Source organism: Sinohyriopsis cumingii, chromosome 9, assembly GCF_028554795.1.
Source record: "Sinohyriopsis cumingii isolate HCF-2022 chromosome 9, ASM2855479v2, whole genome shotgun sequence".
Taxonomy (NCBI): Eukaryota; Metazoa; Mollusca; class Bivalvia; order Unionida; family Unionidae; genus Sinohyriopsis; species Sinohyriopsis cumingii.
In genome coordinates this window covers 52499836-52515830 of record NC_142969.1, presented here as the reverse complement: position 1 = coordinate 52515830, position 15995 = coordinate 52499836, and the positions used below count along the sequence as shown (strand labels likewise).

General features: G+C 32.5%; 1 pseudogene across 1 annotated transcript in view; it reads right to left on the bottom strand.

Annotated features, from left to right (window-relative positions):
• Window positions 1-13533, bottom strand: part of LOC149791816 (transient receptor potential cation channel subfamily M member-like 2) — a 167240-nt pseudogene extending 153707 nt beyond the window's left edge. The window contains exons 1-4 of the transcript XR_016423306.1: window positions 13525-13533; window positions 12531-12610; window positions 940-1129; window positions 238-418 (exon numbers count right to left, since the gene is read on the bottom strand). The product of XR_016423306.1 is annotated as a transient receptor potential cation channel subfamily M member-like 2 (transcript). The remainder of the gene's footprint in view (window positions 1-237; window positions 419-939; window positions 1130-12530; window positions 12611-13524) is intronic.
• Between the last annotated feature and the right edge of the window lie 2462 nt (window positions 13534-15995).

Here is a 15995-nt window from a genome sequence, read left to right as displayed (position 1 = left end):
GGAAAACTGCATCAGATATGCATTAACATTCAGATATTCTGTCAGAAACAAAAAAAAAATGGAACCCCTAAAATAATTCTAGCATGCTTTTTATGTGACAGTGATAGAGATTAGAGCGAGTATGAGAATAACGTTTTTGTAGAATAATGTTGCATTAAAACAGTCGAACAGGACAAACCGAAATCTGCCAAAATGCAAAAAACATGAAATTTGTATTCCTACATTTTTAATCCCAACCTGTGCTATATGCTGCCTTCATAAGACCACGTCGGAATACATCTCGTAAGCGAGGTTTCATATTGAAGTTTTTTGCACCACCAGTTACAGAAATGAGCAAGTTCGGTTTTTCCATTCCCCACACATTCATCATCAGTGTCAACATGGTGGGCATATTAGTCTCTCGGTCAACACGGACAAACTGTAAAATTTAAGAAGATAAATTATCTGGTGATGTGTTCATGCTTTCTTGTTTATGTCAAACAAAGTTGATTGTATAGTTCAAGTCTGCAAAAATATTATGAACTTCTAATAGAATATATTTTACTTTGATATCTACCTGGAAATTGGTGTCTGATCTATCAAAAAGAATTCTCATAGTTATTCTTTCTATATGTTAATTGCTATTACTATACTAGCTTTTATGTCAAATAAATTATTTATGTTATTTGACTGATTTGAGGGAAAGTCAGATTTGACAATTATTTGGGATATATGGCTTGCAAATCAATTCCCTACATAATCTGCATTATTCCAGTTTACAATAAATAATCATAGAGCAAGCTATGACATGTGTGAAAACAGCCAAAACACCATCATAATATGACTGAATCAATTTATCTTCATATAAATGCAAACTACAAATATATTTAACTTTGTGTACAATTATGGTAATTATACTATTTGTATTTGTTGGCAGGGAAAGTAAAAACTTAATCTTACTTTTGCAATATTTCCTCCACATCCAACAAATTCAATCTCCCCAAAGGCATCAGTAGGTACAGCTACTGTGTCTCTTTGAAAATCCCATTTTAATTTGGGTGCACTGCTCTCCACTTCTCGTTTTGGGCGACTAAAGGCAATTTGCTCATGGCCATATTTGTCATCCTTGCCATACCCACACTGACAAATGCTGGAAAAAGTACATTTTATGCAGAGTGACATGATATGTACCTGCATGCTTGTATTAGGGTTCAACAGCATGTCAGCACAACAATGGCTATATAGTGCTAATTAAAGGTAAAACTATAAAAATGAATATATAAAGAATTGCAGATAGAACCTTAGAAAGACAAACCCTTCAAAAATACATGCAAACATGAAGGAAAATTAGAAATGTTAAAATTATGTAAAATGTATATGCAATAAAATGCTAAAAAAAGTATAAAATCCATCAAATATAAGGGTCTAAGTTTTTTAAACAACCCACAACCTTCAGAAAGTCAAATGACAAATGAGCAAAACCAGATTATATATATTAATGTACTGTAATAACCAAATATAGATTCAGAACTATTCATGGGACATTTTTTAAACCTTGATCTTGAAGCAAGAACATTTTAAATAGATAAACTTAATAATATTGCTCAATGTTTAGATGACAAAAATTCTTATATAGGTTTCAATTTGCGTATTTCTAAAATCCATTTTGAAAGGAAAAATTAAATTTCCAAACAAAATCTTCTCATTCTAAAATATGTGTGCATGAAATTAAACCTGCCAAATTAGACATTTTTATATAAAGAATGCTTGTTGTTCCAGGAAAGATTTTTGTATAACAGACCCCATTTATGATATTAAATGTTAATACAATGTTACCCACCAATATCATCATGCAGATGGCACAACATTGTCCGACATCCAAAACACAAGGCACGAACTCAATATTTCTTTACAGAATACTCTAAACAAGCTGGACAACATGTGCACATGCAATGGCATGGTGGTAAATACTGGTAAAACTAAAATATGACTTATCTCAACACGGCAAAAAAGGACAAATCTTGATAGTGATGAACTGTGTCTGACATGAAAGGAAAACAATTTGCAAATGGTTTGTCATGATAGAGTACTTGGTGTTTTGGTAGATAATAACCTATCATGCACTGAACATATGAAACATATCAATAAAAAAGTAAATTCAAGTTTAGGGCTTTTCAGTAGGATAAGACATTTTCTCCCTGAAAGACACGGAAAACTATCTTAAAACAGTTATATACAACCCTATTTAGACTACTGTAATATAGTATGGGGTAATTCAAATAATAAAAACATAGCAAAGCTGGCACATCTTCAAAAAGAGCATTTGGGCTAATATCAATCCAGAAAGAAGGTAAAAAAAAAATAGCTGTTAAGTTAAAAATATTACCTGTTAAAGACCAAATCCATTTGAGAAAAACCAAATTAATGTATATATATATATATAATTATTTTTTAAAAATGTTTCCAGTACTCCAGAACTTTGCTCTGGAATAGTATCCCATTTGAGATTAGAAATGCCCACTCTATTTCCTTCTTCCAAAGAATAATATATCCAGTGGCTTCAGAGATGCAGCTAAAATAAATAAATTCCTGTGTATGAGGGCCTAAAGGTAGATTAGCTCTTAGCTAATTGTGTTACCGTCTTTAAATAAGGTCATTATTATTACTATTATTATTATTAAACCATACATATCCCACTTACATAATTGACACCTCTTATTAAATAAACTATATGTATATATAATATATATATATATATATATATATATATATATATATATATATATATATATATATATATATATATATATATATATATATATATATGTATGCCCCTTTCTGAGGTTTAACCATACATATCTCCCTTATATATTCGACAGTTACCTATTACTAAAGAAAACATATGCATAGACTTATTTTTATGTTTGACACCTATTTTCACCAATAATTTTTTGTGTGAAAATTCTATTCATGCACAGTGGCAGTGATCTTATAAGTGATGAACAAAACCTAATTTTTTTTACATCTCATTCCCATCTAGAAATGTATACACAGCAAGCACTGTATTTATTCCCTTTTATTTACATTATTCACAACACAATGGTTAGAATTTAATAGCTTGAATATATAAAATTAAAGTAAATTGTCAATCAATGTTGTGTACCGTGGTTATTTAATAGTAAGTATATTAATTCCATTGTCAAGTCCAAACAAACCATAATGATGTTATATTTTTTTTGAGTTTTGCTGCATAAACGCTGTTTATATTTCATACAATAAGATTTTTATTTAGTTTCTATTGGCCTTTATCATAAACTAGATCTAATCCCCAGGTGACACAATGGATAACTGATTTTCCTTCAAATTTGTACTGCAGTAATGATGACCAGCAAAAACAAAATAATACAACTGATCTTTTCTTATGCAACAAAAAGTATGCATACTCAGCATGTGCATTGTTTGTAGAATAAAAAACATGTGTAAAATACACTGAAAGGCATGCTCTCTGGAACTCTGATATTGAAGGCTACAAATAATAGAAAATTAACCTACCATACATTTTAACATATACATTTTAAAGTTACATCTCTAGTTACAAGGTTTGTCATATGACGGGCCATGAAAACCTGTCTAACATATTTCATGAAAAATGAGTGTGTGCTTATTATTGCTTTAAGATTTACTTGTAAACATAAATTCCTTTGCTAATTTGACATTTTATAGTAACACTCGAGGAAATGAGCACACTCAGAGTGTTGCTAGAATCTAGACAGAATATGGTTAAGACAGTGTGGGTGTTAAGAAGAAATACATGAAAACATGGAAGTCACTAAATCAGGAATATTAGGTCACAGTGGCCAGGTTTAATGCAAATAAATACTTTTCTGGTGATGCATCCACATTTAAAGTGTCATAGGTGTATATGTCACAGTAGTCAGCTTTAATACAGTCAAGTTACTCTTCTGGTGATGCATCCACATTTAAAGTTTCATAGGTGTATATGTCACAGTAGTCAGCTTTAATACAATCAAGTTACTCTTCTGGTGATGCATCCACATTTAAAGTTTCATAGGTGTATATGTCACAGTATTCAGCTTTAATACAATCAAGTTACTCCTCTGGTGATGCATCCATATTTAAAGTTTCATAGGTGTATATGTCACAGCAGTCAGCTTTGATACAATCAAGTTACTCTCCTGGTGATACATCTACATTTAAAGTTTCAAAAGTGTATGTCACAGTGGTCAGCTTTACTACAGTTAAGTTACTCTCCTGGTGATGTATCCACATTTCAAGTTTCATAAATGAAAATGTAATAGTTTCTAAGATAATGAGGATGTAATGAACAAATAGCTGCAAAAACTAAAGTCAATCATTAATTAAAATTAGGTCAAAGTGACTAAGTTTGATATGATGAAGTTGCTCTTTTAGAGGTACATAAAAGTTTAGTTACATAACAGGGTAGGTCACATTTGAAAAATTAAATGATACTTACCAAGCTGAAGTTTGACGATAATATAATTGAACCCGATGAACCTTTAGGGATTATACGACATGATACAATAACAGGTTATGTGACTTGTCAGTTTTTAGATAGGCCAAAGTATACATTATAAGAGACCTCAGAGGGTGGGTGGGCATCAAATGACTTTATTACTAATGGACTGGAGCTGTCATTGAAAAAAGATTTTCACTGAATGTCAATTTAGATGTCATAGTTCACTAGTAATACTTTAGGAACACAGAGTCTCTGCTCCAACCAGCCATTTTTAATGTTGTAGCCAAAGATAGCTAAATAAATGCATTATCAGTTGTAAATATCTGCTTTCCTGCAGTCTATCTTTTTTAATAGAAACATCAGGTATTAAGCAAATCTTTGTTAGGTATTTTATTTTCCAAATAATAGTTTTGTAAGAAACTGTTTTTAGATAATGACATTTTAATACTAAAACCCTATGATCGTACTTTGCAATGTAAGATAAGTGACGTATAATGCGACCGTTGATATCATGCATTCAGGAATTAAATTCCCCCCCCCCTTTTATGGCTAGCTTCACAAAGTACATCTCCGTCAACCAGGAGTTCAGAAATTTATTTTGGCCGCGCTTTACAAGCTTTGCATGTTAGTGAGCTGCTTCCTAAATCCTAGGAATGATCACTGAATACTGTGGATGTTTTCTAGACAAGCAAATATGATCTCCATTCCCATCAATGAAACTTACATGAGTCAACTTGACCTGGTATTACTGTACCGTATATATAAGCATTGAATATCATCATTAAATTAAAAGAAGGAATGAAGAAACATATCACATAGCATATGTGCCCTCAAAAAACTAATCCGGAATAAATATGTTATTTAGCAAAGAGTTTTATTTGCATATATGAGTTGACAATAAGAAATAAGGTGGGATATACAATGTGGGAAATAGTTATCACATGTATGGTAGCATGAGACCACATTTAAACTGTTAACACAAATCACACCCATTTTAAGCATTGTTAGTTATAACAAAAATAGGGCACGGTTTACTTGTCAATCAAATGCTAGTGCTTTCACTCACTGTACAACAGGCGGTTTCTTGAAATAATCGCTCTCATAATCGATATCGGCAATTTTAATAATCGACTATACATGGTATCGGCATAATTGGCATAATTGGCAAAAAGTGACATAGGTACAGCATTAAATTTTCTCAATGCTACTTGGGTGTTGTCTAATCAATGTGATGCAGTCTTTAATGAACTATGGTCTGTGTTTTTTTAGGGTTAGGTGGGGACTTAGAATATGGATTCTTCTGCAACCTCAAATATAATGGCCATCAAATGAATAATAGGATCATTTCTGTTGCAAAATGTATCTTCGAGGTTAAGTCTAGATTTGCAGAGTGTTTCAAACTTGGCCCAGTCAGCCTAATTTCTTGTGTGTGAATTTGCTCATTGATAGTAAAGTTAATGTTTTCTTAGAGAGATTGGGAAGTGGTCACTGCCTTGAAGGTCAACAGGATCCTTCGAATCATAATCGAAAAGCATCAGAGAACAAATTGTCAGACTAATGCATGTATATGTACCCATTCCAGATTAAACATGTCAGTGATTTGGTGTTTTCTAGACACAAATCATGTCTAGAGATAAAATCTTCTACCTTTTTTTGCCTATATCATTTATGTACTTTGATCCCCATAAAATGTTACCGACTTGGAAATCCCTGAGTAGAACAAATGAGGCAGGCAGCTGTTGAATGAGGTTGTCTAATACATCTGGTAGTTAGTTGGTGGTGTTTTGTGGTATATAAATGGAGCTTAATGTAATCACTCAATGAAGAGTGACACTTAGAGCAATGGCTTGTAAATGTATGTTCAAGCGGATCACATTATGAGGGATCCTATTGTTCACAACAATGGAAGCTCCCCCTGTTAGAAAAGGATTAATTCTTAAGAGGGTCATGTTGTCTGCATCTTTAAGAAAGATTTCTTGCCGAAGAAACACTCCAAGGTACTGTTCACTTAAAAGGAGAAGAATATAATTGAAGTTGGTTTTAAGTCCTCGACAGTTCCAGTGTATGGTGGTGTTCTTCATTAGGAATTAAATGTAAAGATGGTGTTATTAATTATATTAGACCTATCATGAAGGAAATTTTTTATATGTTTTTTTATCAGGAAGAAGAATGAGGTTACATTTTTTGTTTTTAGGTTTGGAGCCACCTTGAGTACATGGAGCAGATTCTTCAGCATACACATCTTCAAAGTAGCCAACCTATTATGCAGCTGTATTGGGTCACTGCTGAATGTTATCTGATGGAAATCGTCATTTGCAGGATCCTAATGTGGGACATTTGAAGGTACTGCTGCATCGGGTAGATTTGTTTGGATCTGTGTATCCTTTGTTATCTTCTGAAGGGTCTTTACTACAAATGAGAAAGTATGGCAGTTCTACATTTTACCACCTTTGACTCTGGAAAGGGGATATTTTAAAGTTTGCTTTACATTCTGAATTGTTTTCAACTGTTTCCAGCTTTTGTAGTCTTTAGAGTTGGCATTGTGGTCTTTGCGACAGTTTACACAATGTGGGGTGGCTTGATAATCTGGTTCCCAATAAGAATAGTTGCTGCATCCATCACAAACTGGGCTTTTGGAGAACCTGTCATCATGATGACCATACTTCTAACACTTGAAACATCAAAGTCGACTTGGAATGTATACCTCAATGCTGACATGTAAAATTCCAACTTGTACTTTGTAACCCTTGGCATTGTTAGTGTGTTGAAGGTAAGTATAATGGTGTTGGCATCCTGTAAATTTCTGCCACATTGATAAACATTTGAACAATGGCAGTGATACATTTGGTCATAATGCCATCAGTGATTTCTGTGACACTGATGACAACAACTCAACCCCTTTGATGAATTCACATATGCATGGGCAAAAGATGGTTACTGGTATATCAAAAACATTTTTGATTTTTTTTAAAGTTCCCAGTTTGTCCTCATCACTCACACTCCATAAACACGCTACAAGATCTTATGTTTTTTAACAGCTCTGGTGTGTTGACTAAACCAAGTAATGTCTTTTTAACTATAAATTGTGATAGTGTGGCAAGAAGTCTTTCAGTGTCTGCGAATTAAATGACCATGAAGAATGAAAGTCATCTGAGTTTGGTAACTTTTTGGAACTCCTGAGCTGCTTTTAAAAAATATTCCATTATGTTTTGTATTCATCACCCATGCTCATCTGCCCACCTTGGATTCCAACAAGGGGACACTTCTCAAGTGTCAGGGATACACAAAAGGTATACACAGTAAAGATAACTCCTGACTGACTTGTTAAGTCACCACATTGTATGAAGCCTTTCTGAGAGAGGAAAGAAAGTAAAACAAAGAAGTAGACTGTAGGGGCAATGGTGGTATCAAGAGAGATACAATGAATAAAGATAATGAGAAAGTGAGAGAAGTAACGTAAGAAGACCTGCTAGTGTTTGACCTATACCTGCCAGTTTTTATAGTTTCAAATTTATACCAAATTTTACAACTACAGGTTAAATAGGATACAAAACAGTAAGAGTGTAAAAAACACAAAGCAATAAATAAAGACATCAATGGCCAAAACAAGATAACATCTCATCTTTTGATGATTAGGGGTTAATGGATAAAAAAGACTTTTTAAACTAAACTGTAAAATAAACCCATCAATGGGCAATTTTTACCAAATCTGGATTTCAGTTCTGTTTCAGTTACATAGCATTTACATTTAAATTATATAAAGAATTCATTTTGATTAAATTTGTTTGAATTCCAATCACAATTGTTTTCCAGCTAATGTAAATTCATATCAGCACTTTGTTTATGGTCTCAAAAATGCATTATGATTTTTCATTCATCACTTCCATTAATTATCTCTTTTTGCCTTCACTTGATTGGAACAAAATGGAAATACATGTACAGAAGGTAAGTTTTTAGGTATGTTAAAGAGAAGAAGCAATTGATTTCATATCATGCATTATCAAAGGTTACTATATGTATAAATGAAATAGCAAATGCATACACTTCCCCACCAACACACAAAAACCCAACTGAGTTTACAATAAATTAAAATAAAACTGCAATAAGTGCAAAAATCTAATTGTAGAACATTTGTCAGCAAAATTTAAAATATGCCTTCATTTCTTAGACATAAAAATCTACATCCAAAGTCATCCTATCAATGCTGGTTGTTTTCTGTCTCACTCAACCAAATAAAATGTCATGTAAGCCATAGATTGAAAAGTTGTTTGGGCCAAATAAAAACTGTGTGGTTCTGGTTACCCAACTGACCCAACGTCTTCCTGCCGACCATTAAGAAATATTCAGGAACAAATTATTTTTAGAAATTATTAAATGAAAATAAAAATGTTTTTAAACTCAGCTCACAATGAAAGCGACATAACTACAACTGATGTATCATTCAGGATGATAATAATACAAGCTTTTCCTGCTTTATTTAAATCGGTCCGAAGCAAAAGTTTCCTAAACCTTATTTTTGTTTAAAATATAACCAAGAACCACACGTTTGTTTTAAATTTGGGCTACATAGTGTTAGAACTTTGATTTTGGATTATCATGTGAACTTTAGAATCATGATAAAAATTATTTTTAAATCAATTCATTAAATGCCACTTCAAACTGTTCCATTTCTGTTTAGCATTCTTTGTTTTGAATTTGTGATCTTTTTTGTCTTTCTTCCAAATACATTCACCATTTCATTTGCATTGATTCACATTCATTCTCCATTAAATCAGGCCTCCAATTATTCTTTTCAGACAAGTTCTTTCCCCAAAATCATAACCAAACTATATCCACAGTACGATCTGAATGGAACTAAAAATAAATTGGGATTGATATAAATTTGATTCAATGAAAAATAACATATCACAAAAGGATGCCACTGAAAATGCTATAGTAAATAATTCAAAGTATGTGTATATAATATGGAAATAGGAACTGAACATTCATATTACATGACCTGGCTATACATATTCCAAGGGTAAACTTGGAATATTGACCTAACACCTTGGACATCCGAGGTTTTTCCATGGTCTTCCTATGTAAGCCTTGGAAACCTCAGACAATGCTGATATTATGTCCAAGGTTTTACAAGCAAACCTTGCACATTACCTTGTACATTACAAAAATCCTAGGGTAATACCTTGGACAAAACCTTGGATAAGAGAACTTATTTTATTTTTGGCTTAGAAAAACCACAGAAATAATAACCTAGTCATTTTTTTTCGCTTGGACATAGCTCAGAAATATAAACGGAAATTTTTTAGCAAGGTAATGGACTTGGTCTGTTTTAACTGTGCACTTAGACATTTCTCTATACTTACTCAGAATGTATTTTTACAGTTTATTAAAATGAATAATGTTTGTCATTACCAAAACAACTAACAAGTCTAGAATTTGAATTAAAAAATTGACTTAATCAATGCTGATTGATTGATATCGGTTTTACAGTGTACCATCTCAGTTCAGGAATCATGGTGCCAAACAGGATCACAGATTTTGGTTCCACATCTTATTTACATGGAAATAAAAATGTGAGATAATGAACCAAAATCTATATACATGCTGGAATCACCCCCCCCCCCCCCATTAGAAGAATTCTTAGCATCATACACTTTTAATCTTTTTAACTTTTAATTTGATTTCATTTGTTTGTCTAACTGAAAAGGAAATATGACGTCCATGATACCCATCTCATGCTCTATTTTATCTGTTGCATACGAATTTGCAAAAATGCAAACATCACTTTTCTCTTAACTTTATAAAGAATGTCAGGTTACATAATTAAAATGATTATTATTTTTATTTTTACAGACCAACATGTCAAATCACATTTTTTCCCAGCAATAAACGTGTATATTTTGTTCCCCAAGTAATTAATTCCCTTCACTAGTAAATGGCATGGAAAGTATGGCATATTATTTGAAAAATATGCAATTTTTCCTTAAAATTTAGGGTTGAAATAAATAAGGATTTGAATCCACAATCACCAAAACCACCAAAAACAGCTAAGACAATAGCAACAAAGTAGACCACCAGGATAGCAACACCAAAATAGACTAAGACAGTAACGCCACAAAAGTCCAAGGTAAGATAAAGATGCAGCAATTTCAAAATTTCTAAAAACTTTCTAAGCAACAAGCATTGTGTGATATCTTTAAGGGTTGATTACAGTAACCTGGAACGCTGATTATCGCAGTACTTAATGTTGTTATCGGTGTTATTAAAACCAATGTTATTGCTGTATTGTTATAAGTTGTAAAGTTTCTCTGCCTTTCCCTCTATCTATTCGTATAAAAAAACTTGGTCAACCCAATCAGTTAAATTTAAATTAAACCGCATATGGTGGCTGACAGATTACCATACCATGGGGAACAACTCTATATCATCGTGGTATGTACCTAACTTACGTATGGTAGCACGCACATATTATAATAAATATAAATTTCAACTTAGTCATAAGATGGAATGTCCATGCTTGCACTGGCAGAATATTTACACCAAAATAAAGAATGCAATGACTGAACTGAATATACTCATTTCCATTAAGTTAAAATCCATGAAAACAATAACAGAAATTAAAAATGAAAAAATATATATCACTTAGTCTACATTGTAAGTGCAATGTGGTCAGAGAAATCTATATATACAAATGAATCTTTCATTAATATTATTATTATTACTGAAATATTACCGATTTTAAAAATAGTTGAGCTATTAATGCTTTCCTGTTTGTGTAGAATAAATAGGATCTTAAGCAACATTTTGTCAATTTTGGTCCATATTGGCTACCATGGAATGAACGTCCAAGCGTAACTGTGTAAAGACGCGTGTCACTATTAGAATATGATTTATAATCATAAAAGATCAGACGATACACTGAATATATTTCATAATCAAAGCCAATGCAGGTAAAGCAAGCTCGGTTGGAGTTTTGTATGATCAACTTAAGGTGTTTATTCTTTTTCATTGTAAACTTATAAAAAAATTATTTACATTTTAGAGGAAATTGCACAAAAAAATATTTCCATCCTTACTAGCTACAACTTTACCTCTGTAAAGAACTGATAGACGGTGCGTATCCAAAATTAATCAGAAAATCCCATTTCCCGTGATAATATAAAGCCCTCGATAATACAGCATTGCACTATACAGTGAAATAATGATACATTAGTTTAAACTTGTCAGGCACTATGCCAGGAACAGAATATAATCTAGACTGTATTTGTTAAAAAAAAGATTAGCATGATGGTCTCAAATTCAAAGAACATTCAGTTTTAGAAATATAGCATTTTCAGGTTATATACTATGTTTTCAGAACTAAAGGATTCCAAACATGATTTGTAAATTTAAGGCTGCCAGTAACAGTTATGTTCTATGCGTACTGTTTGTTTTGTTTATTCATCATATTTTCTATTTTCAACCAATATTTTTTTTACAGAACTGACCCAAACGAAATGGCAGAATATCAAAGAGGCGATGATAAACAAGAAAATCAGTGAAGTGCTAAAACCATCATGAAACCAGTATATAGAAGTATTTTCAAAATTAAATGGATAATATGGCACTAAAGAAATTGTATGGGCATTCTTGATATTTGGACCTTTCGAAATTCTTATAGTCTGTAATATTTGCTCCATTATTGTTGGTCTGATGTTTTATGCCAGGGAGGCGTCCAAGGAAACTTCGGACGATATAACATAGGAATCCTCAGACAGTATGTCCAAAGACACCTCGGACGATATGTCCTAGGAATCTTCCTGCGATATGTCCAAGGAATTCTCTGAATGTCTGAAAACCATGGACATGTCAGAGGATTCCTAGGAAACCTTGGAGTATTGGTTACATTGGTTTTTAAAACATTTGTCCTTGGACTATTACTTCAGAAAGTCAGCAACCAATGCTCCGAGGTTTTTCCTAGGAACATTTGTACATCCGGGCAATCAGCCATTAATATAAATTGTGTATGCAATCAAATAATGTAATACAATGCAAAGAAACAGAGTGATCTTACCTTTCGTTCTCTTCAGTGGGCATATAAGAATTGCATTTCCTCATTTTGATGTAAGATTTTATCCATGCAACCTCACTGTTCTGAAAAGATTAAAATTCAAATTAGTAAATGAAAAGAAGTAAAATATAAAACATACAACACTAGTCACATGATGGCGCCAATCCCCACCACTATTATGCTGTTCAACATAGTTGATGTAACCATTCATTTAAGACTGTAAAATGAAGGGCATTTTTAATGGTATAACTTAAAAACATTAAGTTTTCAATGATCCATACTAAATATGAAATGTGATTAAAACCGATACAAAAATGTTCATTTTTTCAAAATCATTCTAGTGGCTTTAGAAACTAAACCACTACATATGAGGCTCACAAATTCTAAACTGATTAGAATGGTCTGTTGCATTTGTTTGTATTAATCACCTTCAAAGACACATAACGAAAAAATTAAGAAAAGTGAGTATAATCTGATAATTTACACCTTTCATTTGCACTGGTCACGATAACAATTAATCAAAACGCCCACACTCCACAGACTTTAGTACCAGTTGTTAGTCAGTTATTATTTATTCCACTCTCACACTATCTATATTTGAATTACCAGTATTGCATAAAAATGTTGGTAAGAATCGAAAAGGGATGGGGGTCTAACCTTGTCTCACTATAAAGTTATCTGGTTCACTGACAGTCTGATACTTCATTATAATTTACTATGTCACTTGTAAAATTTCAAACTGTTAAAACTTCATAATTTTACATTCACTTATTACAAAATTATTTTAATGAACCAGGTATAATTACTATCTACTTAAGTGGTAAATGTTAAAAGCCAAACCAATACTTTTTAAATAAAAACCACTGTGCTAATCAATTTGGGATTTGTTAATTGTTGCTGAAGAAATGTTTTTAAACTGAAGTGTCCCTAAAACAAATCGCTATACCACAAGCATCTTGTATACACTGATCAGCTGATGACATTTTCTGCTTAATACCTGTAACATTTTGGACCCAAAAATCTACAATACTGGGAAAATTCAATTAAGTAATTAAAATTATATTTGTTTGGAACTAAAATCTACATGACAATGGTACCAATGCTTATTTTGATGATGATGATAATGATGCTGATGATCATCATTGTCATCAATAGTAAGAATGAATTAGATTTTTCATGCATCTACAGTTCCTTAATTAACTGTTCAGAATGTTTCAGCAAAACTTCAAAAAAGGAACAATATGTACAAACAAAATTTCTGCATGAAGACATGCAGTAAAAATTCATAAAGTTTTCATAAATATTCAGCAAAGTTGGCAGTTTAAACACTCTTGATATTCCATTATACAGAACCTGTGGGAATAAACAATAAAAACAGTTTGCATCTGAAATGTTTGTAATAGCAAATAACTTGCATTTGATAAACAATTGAGATACTGATAAATGTGTATTGACTCAATACACAAGTGTTTTGTTTGCTCTTTCTACTCCTGGAAACTAATATTATAATTACTGGCACATTCTTACAGTATAGAGAAGTACTTTGACAATTTATTGGCAAGCAGTAAATATACAAATGAGAAAGTATTATAACAGCCCATTTTATCACTAATGCAATTAATTTAGCACAAACAGTAAATATCATAATTAAACCTAGAACTATTACAGACCTAACATCCGAGGGATCAATCAAAATGTGTTCACTATAGTTGTCCCCTGATACAAGCAAATAGTTCTGAGCCACCCCATAAATAATAATTTTGGAGCCCCTCCCAATACAAACAAATTTATATATACTCACTTACAAGACGATTCCAACTACAAACTGCACACTCAGATCTGCTGTTGCATAATGTGCCAGCAGATCTGGGTCTGTGCAGTTTGTTTTTAGTAATCATTAGAACAAGCAATATTGACCCTAATCTGCAGGCTTATTATGCTATGACAGATCTAGGTCTTTGTTGTTTACAGTTTTATCTGACATGTAAGTGAGTACAGATGATACGTTCAGCAAACAAGAAGCCCAAGTGAAGTTGAGATCACCCAAAATGTATACATTTCCACCTGATTTATTAATAGCGATGAGTGATATCAACAACAACTGCAAGACTTTTTCAATGTTTGCCTTAAAATAATTTATTCTTATTGTTGTTTAATGCCATTTTGCAGCATATACTATTCTATAACTGGCAGTGGAAGAATCCAGGAAAACCTGGGTAAGAACTGGCGAGCTTTCTCATGCTGACATTAACTAAGGATGAAATTCTATCCCACACGGACAAAGATGAGATGGCAGTGATTGGTAAAGGCAATCACTTTTGACCATTTGGCTAGATGGCCCGTAAAATATTTTGAGATTAAATAAACCCAAAACAAGGAAATAGATCTTCCAACTTTGAAAACTTTCAAATATTACAGCCACAATAAAGCAATGTACTTGTGTGTGTGTGTGTGTGTGTGTGTGTGTGTGTGTGTGTGTGTAAATTGCTAAATGGGGAGGCATGAGTGAGCAAACACAACCATACTGCTGGCACATCTTACAACCAAAGACTTTTCCTGCATCCAACAATAAATCATTTTCTATAATTTCATTTTAAATATTATTATTTTGAACAAAACATTCAACTGTGTATACTCTAAATAGATCGAAGAAAATAATTTATTGCTGCATGCTGAAAAGTTATTTGATATGGAAAAGATATTTTAATGGCAAAAATCAAAAGCCCAGATTTTTGGAGCACGGATGTCACAATTTAGATTTAGCCATGCTTCTGTGCCCCATTTATGGTATTTAAGTCAATGCCCAGCTTCATCTATTAATTTATGTTATGCAGACTTGTTCCCATAGTGGTTTTGTTGTTTCATTATTTGGCCTTTCCAGCAACATGAAGTAAATAATATCATAGGGTTCACATGCTGAGAATCAAACTTGGCACTTCTTTAATTTAACAGTTTAATAGTCAAATTGCCATATCATTCTGGAAGAAACTAGTGTCACCTGTGACATGAAACCTGCTTTAAAATTCAGCTGTAGAGGTCTTGATGGTTATGGATTCCTCTCGAAATGTATGTTTGAATGGAAAAATGTATTTGTTACTCGGTGAATACATATGTTTATTTTATCACCTGATCACTTTATTGTCTTATTTAAGCTATACATTTTATACTTAGCAAGCAGTTTCACATCTGGATATATTCAAATCATAAAATCATAAAACTACTGATTTAAAAGTGCTGTCATCTGTATACTGAGGTAGGTTCAAATTCATCCAAACATTAGGACCAATGAGCAGATCCATCTTATATAAGGAAAGGTGCTGTACTGAGGTGCATTATAAAGAGGGACAACTATATTGTACTTGCTCGTGTAGGCACACACCCAACAACAAACTGTGTATAGCCAGGTCTGCCATGTATTTTTGGGATGATTTTCTTTTTGGGCAGGAGGACCAATTCCAAGCATTTTCT